This window comes from Giraffa tippelskirchi, chromosome 2 (assembly GCF_054371585.1).
Source record: "Giraffa tippelskirchi isolate mGirTip1 chromosome 2, T2T-mGirTip1v1.2.pri, whole genome shotgun sequence".
NCBI lineage: Eukaryota > Metazoa > Chordata > Mammalia > Artiodactyla > Giraffidae > Giraffa > Giraffa tippelskirchi.
The window spans coordinates 217,679,967-217,707,102 of record NC_137276.1 but is presented as its reverse complement, the minus strand read 5'-3'; the positions used below and the strand labels follow the sequence as shown (position 1 = coordinate 217,707,102).

The following is a 27,136-nucleotide window of genomic DNA, read 5'->3' as shown; positions in this document are numbered from 1 at the left end:
ATGCTGGAGACCCAGCATTCTGGGCCAGTCAGAATCCCTGGAGAAGCTGAGCTTTCCCACTCTAGTGTTCTTGCCTGCAGAATTCCATGGACAGCAGGAGCCTGACGGGCTACAGTCCATGGGGTCGCAGAGTCGGACACGACTGATGGGCTAACTCTTTCACTTTCTTTATTTCAAGTGAGGAATACTTTCAAAGAGAAACTTTCTGACTGGAGTTTCAGTGAGGTTCTCAGATTTTTCTAGTTTACTATGGAAAACCTGCACGTTCTCATGGTGAAGATCTGAGAAAAATCCTATTGTTGCTTTGGCAAGAAGCAAGGAGGAAAGTGAAAGTCTGACTCTTTGAGACCCCATGGACTATACAGACCATGGAGTTTTCCAGGCCAGAATACTAGAGTGGGCAGCTGTTCCCTTCTCCAGGGGATCTTCCCGACCTAGGGATTGAACCCAGGTCTCCATAACAAAAGTTTACCTCCCAAAGCAAGATTTACCTGATCTTTATCCAGCCCCAGGAAATGGCATCCATCCACCACTGCCCTCCATCCTTACATCTGACTTGAATTTGGATCCCTGAGTTTGTATCCTTTAGCCACACATATTATGCTTCTGCCTTGATTTAGATTTACATGTAAATACTATCCTCCTATACATAGTCTTATGAAATATCTACCATTGCACATTTTAGATTTATAAATATTTTAATATAGCTGGAGTTCATCTGTGTAATTAAGTTGTATGAATTATAATTATCTGTTCTTCCTTTGATAGATATTAGGATATCTCCCTTGCCAGAAAAAAAGTGAATTAAACCAACAATGAGAACTCATACATATATTTTATAAAATGTTCTAAAATATGACTGTTTATTTTTTTCTAATCTAGCAAGACCAAGTTACAGTTGATGAATGATTAAAAAAAAAAAAAATAGAAAGGGATTTTATGGCCCTGACTTGCTCTTGTGCACAGAAAGGAATTTGTCCTAACCCTGGTTGGACCCACTAGGTTTGCTGTGGGGTCAGACATGGCCTAGAATGGCCAAGCTCCAGCTCTAACAAGCCCTTTCCACTTCCCCCACAGCTTATGTAACTGAGATGCCTTTCTCCTTTAACAGAAATGTTAGGCAGAAATATTTCCTAGAACCTGGCTGACCTCCCTGCCCCCATCCTAACTTAGCATTCCAGGTTGTCAGGAACTGTTTCACCGTAGATACCGAGCACTCTACAGGTTTCTGAGTGGTCAGTTGAGGCCCATAGGACACTAGTCCTCACAGTTAGAGCTGCAGAGCCCTACAGAGCCATGGAGGACAGCAGATGGCCACCTGATCCATTTTCCAGTTGGTCTTGGAGCACCAGAGCGGTGCTCTGTTGGTGATTGCTGGAAGCCTGAGACACGTGTCAGGTCTCCCTGACACTCCCTGGGAGATTCTAGTATGCACTGTGATGCTAGTTTTGATAGTAAAGGGACTTCGCATTTGAAGTATGAAGTTGCTAGACACAAAGGATTCTGCCCACCTGAAGTCTGTAGAGAATATAGTGACAATACTAACTAATGACAAGAGCTAAAGAAGCCCTTAGGCCACCTGGGTTGGTGCTCCAGTCCTCCCATGTTATAAACCTTGTGCTTGTCTGCACTGAATATAAAACACAAAACACAAAAACCTGTAAAAGTCATCATTTCTGAGCACTGTGGACTTTCTACAAAAGGCACAGAAGAGTCAGCTTACTCAGCTTTCCCAAGTGACTCATGAAAAACCCATCTTAACTGCATCAGAGAAAAATAGAGAACAACTTCAGAAGAAAATAATGAATAATATGAACAAAAATATTCCTTTTCCAGAAAGTCTGGAAATGCCCAACCAAGAGATTAAAAGATGGAAACAGAGAGTTCAGGGAAAGGAGAAGGAGAAAACAAGGCTGGAGCAGTCAAACACACAAAGGGAACAAATCCTGAACGATAAAGTCAACCAACTAACATCAATGGCTGAACACACGCTGAAGACCATCCTTTTGCTTGACCTCCTTAGAGATTATGTGGATGATGGGAACTTGAAAGCCAAGCAGTAGAGAGAAGCCGGAAATGGTCATCGATGGATCCATTCTTAGGCCAGAAGCTGATAATAACGTGTCACTGATGACGCTGACTTCAATGTGTTCCTTCAGAGTCCTGAAAAGAAGCAGTAAGAAATAGCCCAACAACTGTGGGAAGAGAAGCAAATGAACAGAGAGCTTCCAGGACAAATATCCAGTCTCCACACAGAAGAAGCATCTCTTCACTGTGAGAATTCCCAGCTGGAAAGAAATTCGGCAGCTGAGGTTGAAGCTGAAAATTCTGTCTGAACTTGCATGAAGATCATTGGACACAACTTCACAAAAATTGTTTGAAGAGAAGATGTAATGCTTAGAAGAAAAAAAGAAAAAAAAAACCTTCCCAGCATGTGTAGAAACATGAAAGCCAAAGTTTTATCAGAATTGCAACCTCTACAAGAAGATGGCAGAAGACCTGGGCAAAGGGTTGAAAGAAGCACTTCCTATCATGGGAAGGAGATCTGTGTCAGTGAGAAAGACCTCAAGACTGCTGGGTGGCAGCTGTATTGACTGAAGGAAGATTCATAGAGCTAAGGTAAGCAAATGAACACAACAGGCAGATGCTAGCCAAGGTTGAGTCCAAGTTCCAGTCTTTTCCAAGAGACCATTTGCCCTTGCTGCTCCACTTGCAGCCCATAGAGGCCCCAAAGTGTTAGGACATCCCCTGTGTTATGAGCCCACCTTGGGAGCAGGAGGGTCACAAATTGAGGTCTCAGGGACCTGAAGTCGCCTGCAGGTTTGACTCAGCTGCCGCAGAAGCTAGGTTGTGAAGACCCAGAACCACAGCACACACTGCCTGAGTTTTCTTTTCAACGTAATTTGAATGCTTCAGTTTTTGTTTTGGCTACTGTTGCTTATTTGATTGGTATTATTGAATTAGATAAAGCATGATAATTTGTAACAATTCTTTTTCAAATGAAATTGTATTAAATATAATTTCTTTGAATAATTTGTATAAGTCCTTATATCATCTTGAATAAGATACTGTTAGTTGTGTTTTGATTAAATCAAAAATTAATGTTACTTAAGCCAAATGACATATGACATGAAGAGATAAGCTTAAAATAATAAAGCCATTTCTATATGCTATGGGCTATAGTTAAAAATCTGGACAAATAACCTAATATTTGTCATAATTAGGTTGGCTTTAAGAACCAATGTAATATTAAAAAAAATACAAATCTCAGACATCAGAAAATATATCGATTTTAGTTATAAAACCACTGATTAATTCGGAGGAGTTTACATTTTATACTCATCTGTTTTCTTATTTTTTTTATATTTTAACCTTTGATATTTGTTTAAGATAATATTTGTTGTTTAAACAACTCAAAATTTTACTTACTGAAAATAAGTGTTTATACTTTGTGGCAATCACACTACAGACACACACCACAGTTCAAAGAAAGGGTACTTTAATTATTATTTCAGTACCTAAAGAAAATGTAGAATTAAGAGAGATTCAAATATGAAAATAACTTTTAAATGAATAATAATTAAAAATCAAAATATTCATATCATTACACAGAAGAGATGAGTTGCCTGATATATCAAATAAGATTCCAAGTAGAAACCCTTCATCTAATGATGCAGAAGAAGAGTCTGCATTGAAGTCAGTTTCTGAGCTGTGACAGGAATGATAGAAGGACCAAGTATGGTGGGATCCCAGCTGCTAGCAACAGAGAAGCTGTTCTCATTCCTGGTCCTGGAGGAGGAGGAAGCTGTGAGCCTCCAGCTTCTTCCTGGAAGCTGTGAGCCCAGTGAGGAGCTGTCGAGGGAACAGGGAGAACTGACGCCAGTGTCCTCCTGTCCTTCCATTACTGCTGGAGCAATGGCAGACACTGAGAAAAAAGTGGGTAGCGCAGCCAGGGAAGTTGACTTTAGGCACACAGCAGGTCAGAACAGAGCCTGAGGGCTTGAAAGAATTTGGAGAATAACCAGCACACTTGACTCCATCTGAGCCAAAGAGAGAGAAAGAGAGAGAGAGAGTGTGTGTGTGTGTGTGTGGTTGTGCACGTGTACTATTGACTTCATGCATGTCCATTTGTTTAGTGAATAACTTTCTTTAGGAGGGACAGGTGAATGACAGCTTTGGTTCTTTGTTTCTAAGTCCATATGTTATCAGGATCACAGGCATTGTTATCACCTAAGGCATTACGTCATCATCAAAGTTTCCGCAAAAGCAGGCCTGATTCAGATATCTTGGGAAAGGTGGTTCACTAAATACTGCCTGTCTCAATTTCGGAAAATCTCCACTTTCATGTCAAGTCAGGGTATGATGCTTTCCTTAAGATTATCATGTGAATTCGAGAGTCTATTCTTTCATGTTTGGTGGCACAGGGATTGGTTAGCAGTACCTGATAGGAGATTCTCCGGTGTGATTGAAGAGGGTTCTTCTGGAGGTGTTTTTTCTTTTTTTACAATAGACAAAATCAGCTGATTGCAAGTATGATATTTAAGGTTTTTGTCACCCAAAGGCACACTATGAAAAGATTGCTCTGTCAAAGCACTGTTATTTTTAATAGAAGGCGTTAGGCCTTGCAATAGTGAAACACTCCTTTTATCAGATGTAGGTCAAAAGAAGCAAGAAATAAGTGCATTGGGCAATCTGTGATTATTTCAAAGGATGAGAATGTATGACTTCCAAAAAGGGTGTTTATGAGATTTTAAAGGACCAATGGCAATTGTTTTGTCCAAGGAATTTATAGAGTTTCTACAAATTTTGCCAATTTAATCTTAATAATGTCTTCAATGCTTTCCCCTAAATTAGAGGATTTAAAGGTACAGCAACCTAGATAGCATATTAAAAAGCAGAGACATTACTTTGCCAACAAAGGTCCGTCTACTCAAGGCTATGGTTTTTCCAGTAGTCATGTATGGATGTGAGAGTTGGACTGTGAAGAAAGCTGAGTGCTGAAGAATTGATGTTTTTGAACTGTGGTGTTGGAGAAGTCTCTTGAGAGTCCCTTGGACTGCAAGGAGATCCAACCAGTCCATCCTAAAGGAGATCAGTCCTGGGTGTTCATTGGAAGGACTGATGTTGAAGCTGAAACTCCAATACTTTGGCCACCTGATGCGAAGTGTTGACTCACTGGAAAAGACCCTGATGCTGGGAAAGATTGGGGGCAGGAGGAGAAGGGGACGGCAGAGGATGAGATGGCTGGATGGCATCACCGACTCGATGAACGTGATTTTGGGTAAACCCCGGGAGTTGCTGATGTATAGGGAGGCCTGGCGTGGTGCAAGTCATGGGGTCACAAAGAGTTGGACATGACTGAATGACTGAACTGAACTGAACTGAACTGAAGCACAGTAAAAGTATGGTAAAATCCATCTAACAACACAAAGTTGTCTAAGATCTTTTCAGAAAGTGGGTTTCTCAATGACTATAAAGTTCAAGAGGTATTCCCCAGGTAGGAATACATTTCCCAAAGGACTTTAGCCAAATGACAAACAGTAGCTTATCTGTAAAGGAAGGCTTCCATTCAATGTGAAAACATACAGACCATGAATAAAATACATGTATATCCATTAGAATGAGGGAGCTGTGTGAAATCCGTTTACCAGAGCTTGAATAGTCTATTAGGCAGTTTAAAAATGCCCAGGGGCAGCATGAACAGGCTCCCCTGCTTGGACAATGGGACAGGTGAGGTAGGCACTTGTATGACCATGTTAATATTTCCTCACCAATACTGATTCATGAAGGCAGTAATTTGGTCAGTAGACCTATGGTCTAATGAATATACAGTGATAAGAATGGGGATTTTAGCATGGGTTGTTATTTAATCCTAACCAGAGCCATCTCTTTTTATCAAAACAACAATGTTTGAATTTCCATTACTATTTTTTTCTTTTCTGAGGCCTGTCGTTGGGCTTCTCTAGCCAATTTTTCTAAAATATCATTGGGGGAAATATCCCTGTGGCCAGAGGTTTGGCTGCTCTTGGTCCGTTTAAAGGCGGCATATCTTGCAGAAATATCAACAAAATGATTCCCTTGAACCTCCAGAGATTCAAGTTTACAATGCCCCAAACTTTTGCCAGCTACAATGGCAGGTAAAAGTATTTTATCCAGTAATTGCTAAACTTTGGGCCATTTTAAATTTTATTTCCCCTCTAAGTAAGGAAGAGATGTTGCTTTTCAGAGCATTGCAAAGTACTGAGATACCCCCAAAGCATATCTGCTATCAGTATAAACATATACCTTTCTGATTTTGACTAAAGTACAAGCCCATATAAAAGCATGTGCATGCATGCTGAGTCACTTCAGTCATGTCCAACTCTTCGCGACCTTATGGACTGTGTAGCCAGCCAGCCTCCTCAGTCTGTGGGATTCTCCTAGCAAGAATATAAGAGCATATAATTCAGTTTTTTTTTTTTTTTGGCTAAAATAGGCATAGGTAAGCATGTTGCCTCAACAAAAGTAAAAGGAGTTGTAACAGCATACCCAGTACAGTATTTGCCATTGTAACTCTTTTTTCTTTTTGGTAGACGAATCTTAGTTCCCCAACCAGGGATTGAACCCTCAGCATGGCGTTCTAACCCCTGGACCATCAGGTAAGTCCCATTGTCACCTTTTAGAAAGACCCATCAATGAACCATGAGACGTCAATTATCCAGAGAAATTTCCTGTAGATCATTACAAGGATTCAGAAGATGGCCTTCAGAATTTAGCAGCCAGTGACACAATGGATGAACGAAGCCAGGTTGCCTGAGCATGTGCTCAGTCATGTCCAACTCTTTGTGACCCCATGGACTGTAACCTGCCATGTTCCTCTGTCCATGGGATTATCCAGGCAAAAATACTGGAGTGGGATGCCATTTCCTCCTCCAGGGGTTCTTCCAGATCCAGGGATTGAGCCTGCATCTCTTATGTCTCCTGCATTGGCAGGTGAATTCTCTGCCACTGAGCCACCTGGGAAGCAGGCAGAATCTTATCCACTCTACCACTAGGGAGATCAAACTTTGGTGTTTCTTTAGCCATTCATAGTTATAGTTAAGTTTCAATGAAATTGTGTTGTCTAACTTTCTTGTTAGGATATTAGGTGATTTTTTAAATATCCCAATTCTCTCTGGAACAGTTTGACCTGAAGTGAGCCATTGATTTTGTGACCATATATTTTTTATAACTTGAACAGTTTTATGAATGAAAAGATGAGCTATCATTAATATGCAGGCAGAAACCAAGCACCCTTCCAATTGTCTAGGACACAGTGTCATGATGTTCATCTTTGTTCTTTGTCAGAGCCAGAAAGATGTAGTGGTGAGAGCAGGGTTGGATGCACCTTCATCCTATGCATATAACTGTATGGTTTCATTCTTGCCCTGATCATATCATGAAATAAACAATGTACTCTGACTTCTGGCAGGAGATTAACAGGAGGAAGTGCGGTGAACTGGGATCCAGTAGGATAGACAATCACTAGATTAACAGTGATCCAGGGAAGCCAGACTTGTGGTTTGCACTGGAGTCTGGTAGCTGAGAATGAGAAACAGAGGGAGTTTAAAGGAATTATGTATTGGATGTAGAGGTGATGAATGAGGACAGGTCAGGAGGGGTCCGCAGACCCCTTGACTCAGCAAGCTATTATACAGATAAGATGTTATGTACTGACACTGGGGACTGGAGAAAATTGAGTCACCCATGGTTCACTTCCCAAAGGACAGACAAGTCTGTGACTCATTGCATTCCCCTGGAAATGGCCATGTCCTTGGCCAGTATTAGTCTGTGGTGGATAAGAACTTCAGAGAGGGGAATTGGGAACAGCGTTGCTTGCATGTTGAACATCAGATTTGCCAGGCTATCTCTTTGCCCTCCTATCTATGCCTGAACTGAAACTTGGCTAGAAATGCCACTACCACTTTATCTTTCCCATACTCTTACCCTATAATCATCTAAAGATTCCCACTCTTCTTTTTTTTGGTGAAACATGGGCATCACTTGGAAGGAACACAGGGGGTCAGAACCACCCCCTCACCCTGCCAAGACCTAATGATTCAAGATCTGCTTTGCAACAAGATCTCCATGCATTTTAAACTGTAAAATGCACTGTAGATAACTTCTACTCATCCTTTACTATTTAGCTCAGAGACCATGTTCTCCACAGAGCCCTAACCTCCCACCTGACACACAACCTGCTGCAGGGACAGTTAGAGCCTGGCATGGTGCCGTCAGTGAGTGCACAGTCCACGTTCATGACCACTTCTCTTTCATGGGTCTTTCTCTTCCCCTGGCCATGCACTGCAGTGGAGTAAAATCAATATTATTTTGGTATCTTCAAGAGTTGAATTATGGACTCAACTCTTAGTGCCCCTCTTTTACCTTGGGATCCCTGTTGTGAGAGCCCTGAGAGATCAGACCATCTGATCACCTGAGTCTTGAGGAGTGGCAGACACTATGTGCAGTGCCAATGGACACACCTGCTCCACGTGCTTCTGCTTGGAAATCAGGATTTCACTGGCTGTAATGTATCTATGTGTGCTAAGTCAATTCAGTCATGGCTGACCCTTTGTGACCCTATGGACCATAGCTTGCCAGGCTCCTCTGTCCATGGGATTCACCAGGCAAGAATACTGGAGTGGGTTGCCATTTCCTTCCCCATGCCTCGTTGAGTTTTCTCCTGCAAATAATTTGCTGTCATTTAATTAGTGCCCTATACCAATAAGGTTATCAAAACATTCTGAGTCATTTTCCATTCCTCTTTAATGACCACACGACTGACCAGACTTAACCCTATCTGTCCTCATCCTGGATCCATGTGATGACCACCTCCGTGCCAGGCCCCAAAGCTTTATGCAGACCCCTGGGAAGCATCTAATCAAAGGGCCCACCCACTCTCTCACCCTCCATTCCACCCTCTCCACAATCAGACAAATCTGAATAGTATATACATCACACCATGCCTCCAGACATCAACCCTCTCCCTCCAGGATTAAAACCTGGTGTCCCTACACTGCAGTAGAGACAAGTCTCTCCCTGGCCTCTACCCAGCTACCCCCTTCCCTGTCAGCTTAGCTCAGTTTCTACCGCCCCAGAAACTCAGCTCTCAAAAAATTTATTTTTTAATTGACATATAGTTGCTTTGGGTTAGTTTCCTTTGTACAACAAATTGAATTACCTATGTGTGTGTGTATATGTATATATACCCTAGCTATATGTGTGTGTGTGTGTGTGTGTGTGTGTGTGTGTATGTATATGTTTGTATATATATATATTCCCTCCTTCATGGATCTCCGTCCCCCCATCCCACCCATCTAGAATGGACCTAGAGTCTGTAATACAGAGTGAAGTAAGTCAGAAAGAGAAAAAAAAATTGTGTATTAATGCATATATGTGGAATCTAGAAAAAGAGTGCAGATGAACCTATTTGCAGGGCAGGGATAGAGCCTCAGGAAATTTAGACTTCCTGTTCTCTCTACCTATATCTTCCTCAGAGGTCATGCCCTCTGACCTCCCAGGAAAATCTTCTTATTGTTAGACATCAACATAAATATCACTTCCTGGGTTTCATGCAAATTACCCATCACCTCTATTGGATTTGTCTGAAAAGCAGATATCATCATCCTTTCTTTGGTTTTTATTATGACATTGCCCCTCACTAAAATGTAACCTCTGAAGTCCACAGGACTCATTAGTTCTGCAGATTTTTTTCATCTCTGCATCACAAACTTCTATAATAGCACTGTAGACATTATAGAAGCTCCATAGACATTTGTTAAATATATGTATATGCATAAAGACAATGAAATACACACACGTACTTTGGATCAAAGAGAGTCAGTTGTTCTGGCTACTGTGATTTCTTTTGAGCTTTCTGTCTGGTTTGCTCGAACTAGCCAAGCTCTCTGGGAGGCGGCTCATTACTTCTGCAGGAAACAAGAGGACTGGGCGACAGAGAGTAGGAGCAGGTTACCTGCTACCCTGACAGCCCCCCACTGGGTTCTGATGACATCTCTTCCCTCTCCTTTCTACAGGCATAGAAATGGGAGCAGTGTTTACTTGCCAGCACCTGGGACCTTCCCAACCTGGGTCCTTCTCATCCCTGACATAGCTCTGAACCACACTCATCTCTGTCTCTTTATCTGCAACATTTGAATGAAGCGTCTCTAATTGGAATCTCTTCTGAATCATCAGAAGAAACTACCGCTTTTTTGGATAAATGATTCCAGAATCTATTTGTAAATACAAATTATACACACACATTTTTTCCCTATTCATTTACTTTTTATTTAAATAATTAACAAATTTTTTGCAACTCTATTTTTATATTTTTCAAGTACTCACAAACAATTAAGAGGGATTAGTGTTTGCCTTGTGGGGTGTGTGTTTGTATGTGTGGTGTATGTGTGTGTTTGCCTTTAAGAGAAAACATTTTCATTTTGACTGATAAGCTTTAGAATTTTAAGAAACAAACTGAATCTTAAATAAAATATCAAAGATTAAGAAAATAGTACAAAACAAATAAATGATTCCAAAATTGACAAAATAATTCCAAAGCTCCAATCTATGAATTTATTAATCTTATAATTTTTAAGATTATAATAATTTTAGTTATTTATTAGTTATTAACTTAGTTATTAACTAAGGCCTTTGCCCAGGCCTTCTGCCATCTTCTTATACAGGTTGCAATTCTGATACATAGCTTTGGCTTTCATGTTTCTACACTTGCTGGAAAGTTGTGATTTTTTTTTTTTTCCATTTTCTAAGCATTACATTTTCTCTTCACACAATTTTTGTGAAGTTATGTTAAATGATCTTCATGCACTTCAGGCAGAATTCTCAGCTTCAGCCTCAGCTGCCGAATCTCTTTCCAGCTGGGAATTCTCACACTGCAGAGACATTTCTTTCGTGTGAGACTGGATATTTGTCCTGGAAGCTCTTCATTCGTTTACTGTTCTTCCCACAGTTGTTGGGCTATTTTTTGCTATTTCTCTTCAGGATTCTGAAGGAACACATTGAAGTCAGCATCATCAATGACACGTTCTTATCAGCTTCTGGCCTATGAATGTATCAATCAATGGCCATTTCCTACTTCTCTCTACTGCTGGGCTTTCAAGTTCCCATCATCCACATGATCTCTAAGGAGGTCAAGCAAGAGGATGGCCTTTGGCAGGTTTCAGCCTCTAATGTCAGTTGGTTACATTTATCGTTCAGGATTTGTCCCCTTTGTGTGTTTGACTGCTCCAGCCTTGTTTTCTCCTTCTCCTTTTCCTGGACTCTCTGTTTCCATCTCACAATTTCTTGGTTGAGTATTATAGACTTTCTGGAAAATGAATATTTTTATTTATATCATTCATTATTTTCTTCTGAACTTGTTCTCTACCTTTCTCTGATGCAGTTAAGATGGGTTTTCCCTGAGTCATGTGGGAAAATTGAGTAAGCTGGCTCTTCTGTGCCTTTTGCAGAAAGTCCACAGTGCTCAGAAATGATGACCTGTTCAGGATTGTATTCAGTGTGGACAAGCACAAAGTTTGCAATCTGGGGGGACTGACCTCCACCCCAGGTGGCCTGAGGGCTTCTTTAGCTCCTGCAAGGGTTCAGTATTCTCACTACATTCTCTAAAAATCGCCTTGTCGGCAGAATAATTTTGTCTAGCGACTTCACACCTTTTAAAATGGGAAGTCCGTTTACTATCAAAACTAACATCACAGTGCATACCAGGATTTCCCAGGAAATATCAGGGAGATCAGGAATGTGTCTCAAGCTTCCAGCAATCACCAGCAGAGCACTCCTCAGGTGCTCCATGACCAACTAGAGAATAGATCTGGTGGCAATCAATAGTCCTTCATGGCTGTGTAGGGCTCCACAGCTCTGCCTCTGAGGACGTGTCCTGTGCTCCTCAGCTGACCACTCAGAAGCTTACAGAGTGTTCTGTATCTATGCTAACAGGTACCCGACAATGTGGAATGTTCAGTTAGGATGGGGGAGGGGAGGTCAGCCATGTTTTAGAAAACATTTTTCCCTAACTTTGCTTTTAAAATAGAAGACATGTCAGTTGCATAAGCTGTGGGGAAGTGGAAAGGGCTTGTGGCAGCCTGGAGCTTGGCCATTCTAGGACATGTTTGGCCCTACAGCAAAATTAAAGCTTCCAGGCAGAAGTAAGCCACATTTCTTTTCCATGCACAAGAATAAGTCAGGGCTGAGTGGTAGGGCCATGTCGCGATGGTGGGGGCCCTTCTGCTAATTTAACATTTCTTTCTGTTGTACAGAAACTGCCCAAGGTTCAGACCTCTCTGAGGCTACCTCTCTCCTTGAGTTTGCTTACTATGGGCAGGCAAGGATCTATAGTGAATTTTAAGATATTCAATGTCTAAAATGATACACTGTTGTGCTTGGCACAAAACGTGTGCTTAATAACTGACAGCCAATTTAATGTAATAAAATAAACATACAGAAAACTAGAAGAAATTTTAAGTTATCGTCTATCTGAACAGGATATTGAAAGGAATAAAAGTAGTCAACAGAGAAAAAATGATCAGATTTTGACCACATGAAAATTCAAATTGTATAGGGCATATTAAGAAGTAATATACAAAATTAAACATGAGAATACATATTTTATATATATATATATATATACTGCATAACTGATTACCATTTATTATGTATATAAAAGAAAATGAAAAAATATATTTAAATTCAAGGTTAAAAAGTGCAAAGAATCAAGAATATCACTATACACAGAAGTGAAATTAAACATAAAACAATTTTAATTATGAAACTACAAATAATTTGAAAATTATTTATACTAATTTTTGGTCATGATATTCTAAATTGAACATTCTAGTTCTGCTGTTGGAAGAGTTAATTGGTACAGACACTCTGGAATGCTTCTGCTAAAGCTTATCAAGTATCTTAAAAGTCTTACATTCGACATAACTGAGCATAAGAACTCCAGTTGAAAGAAAACAGACCAAGTATATAATCAATATCTGGAACAAATTTGTTTTTTATTTGCTGCAAGTATCGATGTTTACTGCAGAATAACTTGCAGTAGCAGAAATCTGGAAACATTACTCAAAGTTTAAATACAAAGGAAAAATTAAACTCAGAGGTCAATTCATGATGATGCTACATAGGTTTGCAGAGCAAGAGGATTTGGGTAAGTGGTAAATGACTTGATATTGCTTATTGTCAGGGAAACTTTTGTTTGAGGAGTTGGATTGAAGGGTGTTTATTACTTTATATACAATGGGTGGTTGCCAGAAAGGAACAAGTGTGGGTGTTTGGGAAAAATAGGTGAAAGGAACTAAGAAGTACAAACTTTCTGTTACAAAACAAATAAGTCACAGGTATATAATATACACCATAAGGAATACAGTGAACCATACTATCATAATTTGTATGATAACAGATAGTTACTAAACTTATAGTGCTTGCCATTTTATAACGTATTTAAATCATTATGTTGTACACCTAAATAACAAAAGATGACTTATAAACTATACTTCAAATCAAACAAAATGAAACAGGTATAAATGGTCAGAATACTTGAACAAACACATTGCCAACTAAAGATATACAGCTCATAAAGTCATGAAAAGATATTCAACATCATTATTCGTCAAGTAAATATACATTAAAATTACTCTGATACACTTCTATACACCTCCTTGAATGGCCAATTAAAAAATTAGCCTAACAAGTCTTTCAGAAAACATAAGTATGTGGAAATTTCACACATTTCTTCTGGGAGTATAAAATGACACAACCACTTTGGAAAACTGATTGCAAGTGTCTTCAAATTTAATTATATATCAACCTTATGACAAAGAAGTTGATAACTAGAAAAATGAAAACACATGTCTACAAAAAAGTCTTGCACAAAAATATCAATAGCAGCTTTATCCATACCAGGGCCAAAGTATTCAAATGCCCTTGAACTTGTGAATGAATAATGAATTTGTAGTATATCCATACAATGAAACATTGTTTGATAGCAAATAAGACCAAGTTACTGAACACACAGTAATGATGAATGAATTTGAGAACCATCAATCTGAGCGAAAGGAGCAGACCCACACACATACACAAGCACACAGCATAGCATATACATAAACGTACGAAATTGTAGATTATGAAAAATAATTTATGGTGATGGTCATAACAGATTATTTCTTGGATTTTGAGGATTGATCAGGAAGGAACACAGAAAGAACTTTCTAAATTAAGGACAACGTCTATATAGCACCCATGTGTGAGTTATATGCATACATATATATATATATATGCATGATGTGTGAGTTATACATAGCTATATGCATCCTTCAGATGGGATCAAGGTAATTACTCAAGATCTATGCATTTTACCACGTACACATGAAACTTCACATTTTAAAAAATGAGACAAAATAAAGGTCTTTCCATTTTAGAGTATGGAAAAATGCGATGCAGCCAAAAAAAGCCCCACAGCCTTTTGAAATATTTTTAGTAGCAAGATGGATAGGGAGGTTTATGATAGGATGCAAATTCTTTAAAGGCTATATTGAAGTGTATATGACAATATCACACTTTTACAGAAAAAATGTATGTGTGAATAAATAATGAGAAGAAATGCAAGAAAATGTCTCTGATTGGTGAGATTCTGTGTAATTTTAATTTTCTTTCTTTACATTTTTCTATGCTATTCTATCCAGGGATTGACTATGCATTCTTTTCTAATCAGAAATGAACAGTGCTGTTTCTTTTTTAAACTAATATTTTACAGCATATATCTTGCTCTTATTCAAGTTGCATGACTTTAGTTTTCTGTTGCTGTAATAAAAAATTGTCACAAATTTACAGGCCTCAATCATATTCACTTAACATTTCACAGACCTATCTGCTCTACTAGTTTCTCTGCTTTCAGTTCACAAAACTGGAAGCAAGGTATCAGCTGGGCTTCCATTGGGAGGGACAGGGGAAAATCTGACCCCGATGTCATTCAGGTCCTTAGCCAAACCCAGTCCCTTGTGGTTGTAGAACTGAAGTCCTTTTTGCTTGCATATTAGCTCAATGCTGCCTTGAGATTCTAGAAGTTTCTCTCTGACATTCGGGCATGATTCCTCATCTTAGAGACAGGAAAGCCAAGGCAAACCCTTCTCAAACCCTCTCCATCTTCTGTTGCACATCACCTTTGCTTTCATCTGAAGAAAGTTTTCTTCTTTTAAAAATGCATGTGACTAGAAGGGATTTTTCCAGATAATCCAGGATAATCTCTTTCTCTTAAAATTCATAATCTAAATCACACCTGCAAAATGTCTTTTGCCAAGTAACACAGCACATTCACAGGTTGCAGGGATTAACACATGATCTTTTCTTTGTGGCGGGTGGTGGTGGTGGTGGTGTAGTGATTACTCTTCTGCCTCCCACTTGCATTTATTCTAAATTAGGAACAAAGTACATTGGTTGTACAGTTGAGCACATGCTATTGCACCCTCAGATTCTCAGTTGATAGAATGTTTTTAAATAAAATGACACATGTTAAGCTTCTAACCTATAGAACTGTAAAATAACAAATTTGTGTTGTTTACGCCTATAAACTTGTGGTAAATTTTTACAGCATCATCAGGAAATTAAGACAGATGTCCAAGGTAACATCTCTGTAAAAACCAAAACAAAACAATACTTACCTAAATATCTATCAAAAAGTAACAACATATACAATTTCCTTTAAGTCTGGGTTTATGGAAATATAAAAGAATATAGCAGTAAGAAAAAAAAAAGGAGTAATCAAAGGCATTAACAGAAGAAGGTCCTAGTGATCATATTACATTAATTATAGTATAGTGTTTTCAATAGATGTAAAAAAAAAATACATTTAAAAGGTTAGGGTGAAATCAAATAATGAAGCACTTTGTATGATACAGAAATAAATGATAACTTTCTCCAGGGCAGTATGAGTTAAAAAATAACTATGATCCCAAATCAATCAATCAATCAATCTTTCTCTCTCTTTCTTTCAATATCTTTCTCTCCCTCTCTGTCTGTCTCTCTTTCACACAGACATATCTATATTTGCCTATCTATTTGTTTATTGACCTGGCTATAACCTTTTTATCAATCAATGTATCTTAATAGAAAGGAAGATCCTAACAGATACCAGTGAACAAGAGCATATGTAAAATTGAACTACATTCAAAATAATAGATGCCCTGAAGCTTTTAAAGACAGGATTATAATACAACAGACTGTATATCAATAACTGATATGTAAGGGAGAAGAAAGAGAAAACCATTCCAGGATAAGAAAGGATATAATCAGCATGTATGTGTGCATATGTGTGTGTGTGTGTATGTGTGTGTGTGTGTTTGGTCTCTAACAAAAAGTGCAGATTCTTGCATAAAATCTTGGAAATTTTGAATCAGTAAGTCTAGGAGGAGTCAGTGATTCTGTATGTTTAAACATCAGCAGATGTCTTTAATGCATGTGATCTGAGCCACACTTTGACAAACACTGCTTTAGAATGAACTCAGATGTTGCCCTTTGGGGATGCCTATTTTGACCTCACAAGCCTAGATTGTGTCCTTTTCTATTTCTGAATAGCTATTTATCATTTCTTCAGAGTTTTGATCACCCAAAAATTATAAAAATTTCTGTTTTCTGGAGTTCTCTTTCACTGATGATTAAAATCCTTTAGTAAAAAATTTTATATTACCAGTCTTTGCTTATCCTGTTCCCAATTCATTTGTCATGTGGTAAATGGCTGAATAAATATTTGATAAAATAATGAACAAAAGACTTAATGAACCAAGTTAAACATTTAGGGCTTAGTTACAAGCAACAGACTTACCCTCTCTAGCTAATAAGAAAAGAAATTTATTAAAGAGATGTTTGATAATATAACCAATCATTGGAAAAACTGGAGATTAAGATAGATTGAGGCTCAGATGTTTGAAGAAATAAACAGTCAAAAAATGCCAAAAGCATAGCCTGATGCCAGTGATGCCACTGTTCTGTAACACTTATGGAATGAACCCTCCAGTTGAAACCAAGACCACCACTAATATACTCACCCTTATAACCACCATTTTTTCTGTTATATTAAGCCTCTTAACAACTTGCCAGGCACCTTGGCCATCATCTCCTCTAGCAAAACTTGTTACTGTAGAACTTGTTCTCTCATGTCATAAACTTTTAAAATAAAAATCTCATTCAGATTGTAGGTCACATGCCCGAATTCTGGCTTCCAGAAAGCCTGAAAATTTGAATTCTTTCAAGTCAGAGGGCAGGACTGACCATGCCTATTATATCAGCCAAGGCATTTTCTGCCCCCTGTTCATGGGGGACATTGTGCCTGCTCTGAAGGTGGAGAAGTTCCCTTCACCCAAAGACTTCAAGTTCTATTCAGTTCAGTTGTCACAAAACAAGTTAATGCTGCCAGTATGCTGCTAACATTTTTGAATACTTGGTATGGAATTGACACACTTGGATAATCACAAGAAAAATAACTTCTCCAAAATTTTGCTTCACTTTAGGAGATACATTTGAGGCATATACTGATCTACATAGATAAAACTCTTCATCACATGACAGTATTTTTCAAAGGTAAAAAAGTAAAACTAAGATGGCTTGGCAATAAAATTTTATTGCTAGAATGAAGTTATTGGTATGAAAATGAAAATCAGGTGAAAGCTACTTAAAATGAGTGAAAGTACTATTCCAAATCTTAATAAGGACAAGAAAGTACCTAGAAATTCCACAAAAGGGTCATCCAAAATATTCACAGAAACTTTCTGAATATAACTCAAAATGAAACTATGGCAAAAATGGACAACTATTTGCCTTCTATTTCTGTTTTCAGTTCATATGCATAAATACATTATGCATACATTTATATTGAATATATTTTGAGTATCCTTGCCAGTTTTTATAGATTCACTTCGGTTAGAACTTCCATAGAATATTGCTGAGTCAAATATATTTCATGCATGTGATATCTGCTCACCTTTTCTCTAGTGTCAAGGAAATATCTATATTAAAGTACACACTTTATTATCAAGACAGATTGTTGGGATTTATTCTTGACATTGACTTATTTCTGCACTTCCACATTAATTCATCACCTTGGCAAAATCACTTTATATTTAAAATATTTTTAGTCTTCCATTGCTACTCATCTTCATTAGCAAAGTTTTTCTATTAATATCCTGTCCTTTTTCACATTTCCATCCTCCAAAATGTAACCTCCCTCTACTAGTAGGTTATTATGAAATTATCGATATATTAGCCTTCTGGTTAAATTGTTCTAGGTACGTTAAAAAGATATAATTGGACTTTCTACCAGACCTACAGGGTTCCAATACTGCTATCTTCATACATTGCCACATTTGCTTAACTCACCCCACTTCCATCATACTGGCATTTATTCAGTTCCTCAGATGCCGGAAATCCTTTCCCATTGTAGAGCCTTAGACTAGGAATTTCAGCTTGAAAGTTCTGACATAATGTCTTATTCCTCAGAGAAGCATTCACACCTTCTCACAGCTAGATTAATAGTCTTCATGTCTTTGTCTTCTCTCAGACCCTAGTCTGATAAATATGATAAAATGTCTTATTTTATACTCATATGTTTATTTAACTATCTGTCTCTTCCATGGAACTATAAATTCCATGTGGCCAGAGACCATGTAGATTCTATTTTATTCACCACTATAGCTGTACATTTAGCACAGTACCTAACAAATAGCAGATGCCCAGAACATTTAGCACTATTTGCTCGATCATTTGTGCTCTTTCTTTACAAATGTAAACACACATATCCTCAGATGGTTAAGAAAATTAGTGTATATATTATATACATGCATATGTAGATAAATATATATTGTACATACATCTCTGTCTCTCTATATATTATACATACTATATATTATATACACATATAGTACTTTATTTATTTTTCCTGAACCACTTGAGGAGGGCTTACTTACACAATAGTTTTTTTAGGGTTAAATATATCATGGCTTATATATATATATTATATATATTTATATATATATTTAAGAATGAGGGTAATATATATATATTATATATATTATATTTATATATAATATATAATATATATATATTTAAGAATGAGGGTAATATTGTAAATAATCACAGTGTGAGCACCCTAAGTAACTTTTATCTTTATATAGTGCCTTTGTTGAATTTACTATTTGTATTCAAATATTTTCATTTAAGTTCATAAAGCCACTTAGAGTTTTGCTTTTACTTCTTAAAGCAGTATTCAATCTGTAATTAACATGATACATGAATTTTCATTTTATTTTTTAAGTTTCATTTAAGGTGGAACAATTCTTACCCCCTTATTTGTAATTTATGACATTAATTTTTTAAAGAATGTACTAACTTTTATTTTAATGGAATGTTCTCCATTTTGAGTTTATCTGATATTTTCTCAAGTACAATATAGATATAATTGGACAGTACTTCTTTTTAAGTTCTTGGTTCTTCATTTGTATTCCTTGACAGAGTCATTCTAAAAGATATGTGAGAAAGCAAGTTTTGGCTCGTGCTCTACAAAAGTTCAATTCTTCAGATGGTAGAGTTCCAAAAATGTTGGATCATTGTGAAGTTCCAGAGGAGAATGAGGAAAGAATTCCAGTGGGAAAAATGTGGTTGCCTTCTCTATTTCCAAGCTGAAAATACTTGAATGAGATGACAATAGGAGCAATCTCAAATCCTTTGCTTTTCAAGACTTCAATCTCTCTAGCTCTACCAGAAACAATAAAGAAGTATTTTTCACCAGTCCAAGTGAACATTCTTTTTCCAAGTCTTTGAAATCTCTCCTAAGACTATGAACAAATACAAGTAATATATATATGTATATATATAAGTTAGGGAGAAGGAAAGGTAAATGGGTAAGTTTCATCGGTCAATCCTAAAAGAAATCAGTCCTGAATATTCACTGGAAGGACTGATGCTGAAGCTGAAGCTCCAATACTTTGGCCATCTGGTGCGAAGAACTGACTCATTGGAAAAGACCCCAATGCTGGGAAAGATTGAAGGCAGGAGGAGAAGGGAATGGCAAAGGATGAGATCGTTGGAAGGCATCACCACCTCGATGGACATGAGTTTGATCAAGCTCCAGAAGTTGGTGATGGACAGGGAAGCCTGGCTTGCAGTAGTCATGGGGTCACAAAGAGTTGAACATGACTGAGTAACTGAACTGACTTCTCATGAGAGTGTAATAAGAAGTTTGATAAATATATTGACTACAGTTTTCTTAAAAAAGTATTTTTCAATCTAAAATAACAAAGTTTATTATGATATAGTCACTTGAAAGAAATGCAACTGGAAAAAATAAATAACTAAAAGTTAATTAGATGTTATTTACTTAAAATATTAATATAAAATATATATCACAAAGGAGTGTTTATAGTAACACTGAAAATGACTACTAAGCTAACTGCTCTTACCTCCACTTGTCTTTTAGAATAATTTGCCTCAATTGTTATCTCTGGTGGAGTTTGTACCAGATGTGAACCAGATATGAGGTTGCTGGGGGTTAATTTCTGCTTCCATGGAAACTACTCAGGTGTGTGTTGGTTTTAAATGACTTCCTGCAGATTGACACTTAGAGGCTCAAAAAACAGCTTTCTTAGAAATGAAGCCCCACACTGAGAGGAGAAAAGTCTTCCATATTTAACTGCCTTTGCATTATATATGCCAGTTAATATTTCCAATATTTAGGAAACTACATTTTCAGAATATGCTTCACTGTGACAAAAATGTGTCCTTTTAAATGAACAGTGATGCTGAATGTTTAAGAACATTTCTTTTCACATGTCAGAGGTTAGGTTAGGTTACTAAGGACACTTGTTGTAGTGATATCCTTTGATACCAGAATGTGGTAATTAACAATAGGATACTTAGAAGTCAGAGGGAGAAAGACAAATACCACATGTATGGTATTTGTTGGAGAAGGCAATGGCACCCTACGCCAGTACTCTTTTGCCTGGAGAATCCCATGGACGGAGGAGCCTGGTGATCTTCAGTCCACGGTGTCGCTGGGAGTCGGACACGACTGAGCGACTTCACTTTCACTTTTCACTTTCGTGCATTGGAGAAGGAAATGGCAACCTACTCCAGTGTTCTTGCCTGGAGAATTCCAGGGACGGGGGAGCCTGGTGGGCGGCTGTCTATGGGGTCGCATAGAGTCAGACATGACTGAAGCGACTTAGCAGCAGCAGCATGGTATTTGTGGTAAGATCCACACTTATATGTGGAATCTAAAATATGATACAAATGAACTTACTTAAAAAACAGAAACAGATTCACAGACATGGAAAGCAAACTTATGGTTACCAAAGGGGAAAATGTGTAGAGGAGGGATAAATTAGGAGTTTAGGATTAGGATATAAAAACTACTGTATATAAAACAGATAATCAATAAGGTCCTACTGTATAGCATAGAGAACTATATTCAACAGCCTATAATAAACCATGATGGAAAGGAACATGAAAAAAAAATATGTATGTGTAACTGAACAGTGCAGTTTGCTAGGAACTAGCAACCTTTGAAAACCATCTATATTTCAATAAAGATAAAAATAAATTACCCATATATTTAAAAAAGAATAATTAAGGCAGAATTTCTGGCCTCAAGGAGTCTTCCACATAGCTGTAAACAGATGATAAAAATAAAATTCTAAGACAAATGCCAATTGCAGAAAGCAATTCTAAGTGTACAGGACATTATGCAAATAGCAGAAGGGGTAGGTTATCCTGATCAGAAAGCATACTCATGAAGAGCTACATGAAGTAGATGATGCTTGAACTGAATATACCGAGTGAAGTGAGGAACCTAATGGTGAGTGTGGAGAGAATGCACAGTAGAGTGGGAGTGGGAGGCAGCTTTAACAAAAGCATAGAGAAGAGAGCAGTGTGTTGCCTGAAATAGCCAGGAGTCATCTGAGGTTTTTGAAGCACGAGATATAGGGGAGCCAGTGGCCAAAAGAGGAGAGGGACTCGAAGATGTGGATAATGTGGAGGGTTTCTCAGTATGGCTCTTTATATCCTAGTACTTAGACTATCTATTCTAGAAGGTAGGAAGCTAGAGGAAGATGTAAAGCTCAGAAATACACAGTTCAATATGAGTTTTAGTGCATAGTTTCAGTATAACCAGTGACTCCAGGGGGCCTGACACAAATAGATTTGAGGCCAAGGGGCAGTTGGACTTCTCCAGTGGACTAAGCAAGAAGTGATGAAGACCTAACAGAAAACATGCACCTTAATATAGACCATATGTAATTTCTGCAGGATTAGGAATTCTGCTATTTAATGAGATTTTGGTAATGAGAGAGAGGAAGTAGAGAGTGGGCTCAACCTGATCTGCAAACTATAAGCTCTTACGTTTCTATTTAATGATCAAAAAATTTCATATGGTTAAAATGTAGGCATCATAAATTGATCCACATGCCTTATTTCTACATATTTCCTGCATCATTTGACTTAAATGTTTCTTTCTTAACTGTGTTACACCTATTTCTCACTTTGAAATCAGTGTTACAATGCATTAAAGTTTGACAGGGTTATGTTCCTTTTCACAAATATTGGCCATACAGGTTAATGCTCTGTTTAAAATTTGACATTATCTAAATATGAAGAGGCTATGGTTTTCCTTTACAACCTTATTCATCATTTAAATTAAGTACCCTGACAGTTTCTGGAGGTATGGAGAAAGTCTAGGGCCCTCTTGATTAAATTCTGATATATATATATATATATATATATATATATATGATATATATATATATATATCAGCGTTTTACATATATAGATAATAGTATAAATACTATATATGTATATACACTTTTCTGGAAACTGAGAATATACAGAGTCGAGACATAATATTGAGCTAAAATCTGTCACTGAACATTGCCAACATCTACTTTAAATAAAGCAATATTCACTCTCTCATGAAATTGTTGATTTCTTTCTTGCTTTGCCAACAGTAAATACAGGTTGCAAAAAGCTAATTTAATCTTAAAAATCTTTCATATATGTATATTGTGTTCTAGGTGTGATTTTTATACTTACATATATATATATGGCTTGTTTATATATATATATATGTCTTATGTATATATGTATAAATACTTTACACACACATATATGGCTTCTTTAAACTGCACATTACTTCACATTTAATTTTAATTGTGAATTTAGAAATTTTTTTCTAATTTTACGTAGGAGTAGCATGAAAATAATAATAATGCTAATAGGTTTTGCAAAGAACATGAAATGACAGTGAAACATGTTAAAAGCTTTTTCTTATACTCAGTGATTCAGAAGAAAAAAAGTGGCATATTTAGGGGTCAAAGTGACTAGAAATGGTTAATAAAACACAGAAACACACACGTATATATATATATATACTGACAAAAATTTGGCTAATTTTATGTTTAATTCAAATGAGGAGAACTAGGTATCTAGCTTTTAAAAAGAAAAATCTGTCATATTAAAAGTGCCTTTACCAAGCTTTTTGAAACTCAGGTATCCAGTTATAGATTGGGGACTATATTCCTTCAGTAAAGAGCATTTCTTTTTAAAATGGACACAAACTTTATTTTGGTACAAACAATTTGAAATCTGTTAGAGACCTGGAGACAGTTATATTCACCAAAAACTTTTACCTCTTGGACATACCCAGTGTGATGGGAGGCTTGAATCCCTAAAGATGGAATTAAACTGTTAAAAGGCAATCTTTCTGCTTAGAAATTGTTTATTCTTTATCCTGCCTCAGCTCAGTGTGTTAGTACAAGAAACTGTTTGAAATTATTTAAAAATGTAGATAGACCATCTTGGAATTTGCAACACATGTGTCCAAACTAGAATTGGGATCACCTCTATTCTGTCCAAGTACTATAAATAGAGCATGGAAGTTTTACAGTGAAAGGGGAACAGAAAGAAGAAAACTATGAAAGAAAACTGGCATTCACATATGCAGAGGGGAATGGCTGGTATAAGAATGGGGAAGTTGGAAAGGAAAATCTGAGGAAGTCAATGTCATTTCCTCTCTTCTTCTTGCTGCTATTGTTTTCTTCTATTTTGGAGATATAGATAATGATGGATAGAGATATATAGGTAGAGAGAGAGATAGGTAGATTGGTGATTTCAAATTTGATTCTTACCAAAAAGCCCTGTATTATTCTTGACATTTTGACAAGTGGAGGCGGAACTCCACACTCTTTTAGAGGACTGCAGTCATAGCAGTCTCAAGTTGAGATGATGTTACTCTAAAATAGAGACAGCCTAAATTCCCGAGTCATAAACAGTATAAAATTGCCCTGGAAATCTACCAACTAAATTTGGCCTTGACAAGAATGAGAATTAGCATTTGTTGAGTTAGATTTCATGGTATATCTGTAACTACAGTAGTCTATCTTACCCTAAATCTTATACACACACACACACACACACACACACACACACACACACACATATAGAGAGAGAGAGCGAGAAAACAGGAGAAAAATTTCTTGCTGTATATAAATAACAGTGGATAGAAATACGCTTCAAATGAACATGATGTAGAATGAGTAATTTTAAGTAGGGTTGGTTTTCCACTCTGCTTTAGACACATTGGCATAAAAACTGGTATCAAGTGGACGTTGAAAAAGGTGGCCTTGATGCTGACCAGAGTTCTTGACTTTCCCACTTCTGACAGCTGTTTTTTTTTTTTTTTTTTTTGTGGGTGGAGAGCTTTTGTATCTTGTTGTCCATAATTTGTCCCAATTATGCACACATACAGTAATTTTTGCCGACAAAGGTCCATCTAGTCAAAGCTATGATTTTTTTCAGTAGTCATGTATGGATGTGATAGTTGGGCCAGAAAGAGAGCTGAGCACTCTAGAGTTGATGCTTTTGAACTGTTGTGTTGGAGAAGACTCTTGAGAGTCCCTTGTACTGCAAGGAGATCAAACCAGTCAATCCTAAAGGAAATCAACCCAGAATATTCATTGGAAAGACTGTTGCTGAAACTCCAATATTTTGGCCACCTGATGTGAAGAGCCCAATCATTGGAAACGATCCTGATACTGGGAAAGATAGAAGGCAAAAGGAAAGGGTGTGACAGAAGACGAGATGATTAGACAGCGTTATCAACTCAATGGACATGAATTTGAGCAAACTTAAGGAGATAGTGGAGAACAGGGGAGCCTAGTGAGGTGCAGTCCATGAGGTCACACAGTCATACATAACTTAGCAACTAAACAACAATGGCATACTTTGTATTTTGTTGCTCCAGGAGATGTCTGTCCAGGTACAAACACTGCAGTAAAGGGTCCCAGGATTCAGATTATGGCCTGTCTCAGCTACTGAAGACTTTTTGAATCTTAACGTTACCTGTGAAGCAAGTAATGTGTTCTCTAATTTTTTTTTTTTTAATATTTAGACATGTGTATAAAAAAAAGCAGGGTCATAGATTTTCTCTTTAATGATTTGTTTTGCTTTTGTGAAAATTCATGTGGATTAACGCTTTGAACATCCCTGTGTGAAAACTAGAATTTGGGCCGATTACCAAGTAGTACAACTTGCTATTTGTTCTTCTTCCTTGGTTCATGGATGTGTATGAACATATATGTCTACACACATACTCACACACAGATGCATACATTCATTCCACTTCTCTATTGGAATTCATTTTAAAATATTTTCCTGAAATAGCTATTTAATTATAAGAAAGACTTCAAAAGTTATTATTTCTGGAGAAAGAGTACCTGTCATGTGTTAAAACCAGGACTGAGTAAAATAGAGATGTAACATTTCTTCACCCTGAAAGTATTAAAACAAAAATTCAACTTATGTTTTAAAACTGCTTTCCATTTCTGTTAGTAATACATTTCTGGATATGTTTTAAATAATTTATTAAAGTCCTTGTAATTAATCTTCACTAAAATCTGTTTTTGTTTTTCTCCCCTGTCAAATCAACTATTATAAAGAACCAGGAATCTACTCTCAACATATATCAGTGAAAATAGAAAGGAAAAGAAAAGAAAAAAACATGTGGCTTAAGTGGCCATTGAATCCCACTTTTGTTCTTACTACACAGGACATGTTTCCTAGGCCACCATGTGAAGGAAGACAAATAATAAATAGCTTTTTCTACAGCAGACTCTTACCCCAAAAAATGCAGCAGCCATCTTTTCCCAGAATATGATTCCTTTTTATTCAGTTAGACATTTTGCAAATCTTTTCTGTTTATCTGAATTTCAATTTATCCTCACTCACTAAAATATATTAATCATGTGTATTCAATAGTTCTTTTTAATTTATTTACGCTTTGAATTACCTTAATAACATTTAGACTACATTTTAAATAAAAGCTACCAGGATTAATTTTAATATGAATCATTGAATTTGATGGATTTTGTAATTTTTATATAAAATTGCAAATAGGATGAGAATGAAATAAAATTGAATTAAAGCCTTTGCAATCATAACATTTACCTAGAGTCTATTTAAAACCATTAGAATAGGAAAACAGATGGATCTAGAAAAGAGGGGGAGATTTGAGGGAAACAAAGTCCTGTATATATATGTGGCAAAATGTGCAGTTATGCAGTGACATTTATAAAGTATGATACTTTATTTAACTTTTTAATTTTTCAGAAAACATATATTAGAAACCAAAGAACTCAGAAAAAATGTGATGATAATTCATTTTAAAGTTAAAAAGAAGTTAAGGTACTTATTACTCATTGAAAAATGAGATGGCAAGCTGATTATATTGAAAATAAAATCAAGGGAAGAACCATGCACAACAATTATTTTCTATCTAGACATTCTTTTTTCCCACATCTCTACAATATTCTATTCAATTACCATATTAGCTCATTTTACATCACTGTTAATTCAACCTCAAGAAATAGGTTGAAGGGATATTTCATTATAGATTAATTAAAGGGGGATAATACAGAAAAGCATCATTGCATTCCTTGAAAATTGAAAGATTAAAGTGCAGTGATTAGCTCAGGAAAGTCAGTTTGAAAAGATGAAACATCACAGATTCTTGATAAGCAATCATTTTCTTCCAAATCTCAGTCTTGCTGAGTTCTGACTCTTCTGATCC

General features: G+C 36.9%; 1 long non-coding RNA gene across 2 annotated transcripts; it reads left to right on the top strand.

The window, feature by feature from the left end:
* Nucleotides 1-1,196: 1,196 nt before the first annotated feature.
* LOC145532389 (uncharacterized) lies at nucleotides 1,197-19,820 on the top strand. Of its 2 annotated transcripts, XR_014073185.1 has the most exons (4): nucleotides 12,022-12,179; nucleotides 12,869-13,183; nucleotides 17,538-17,607; nucleotides 19,534-19,820. It is a non-coding gene; the product is annotated as an uncharacterized LOC145532389 (long non-coding RNA). The 2 variants fall into 2 exon arrangements; XR_014073184.1 differs by lacking the exons at nucleotides 12,022-12,179; nucleotides 12,869-13,183; nucleotides 17,538-17,607 and adding exons at nucleotides 1,197-2,619; nucleotides 6,573-6,638.
* The last annotated feature ends 7,316 nt before the right edge of the window (nucleotides 19,821-27,136 follow it).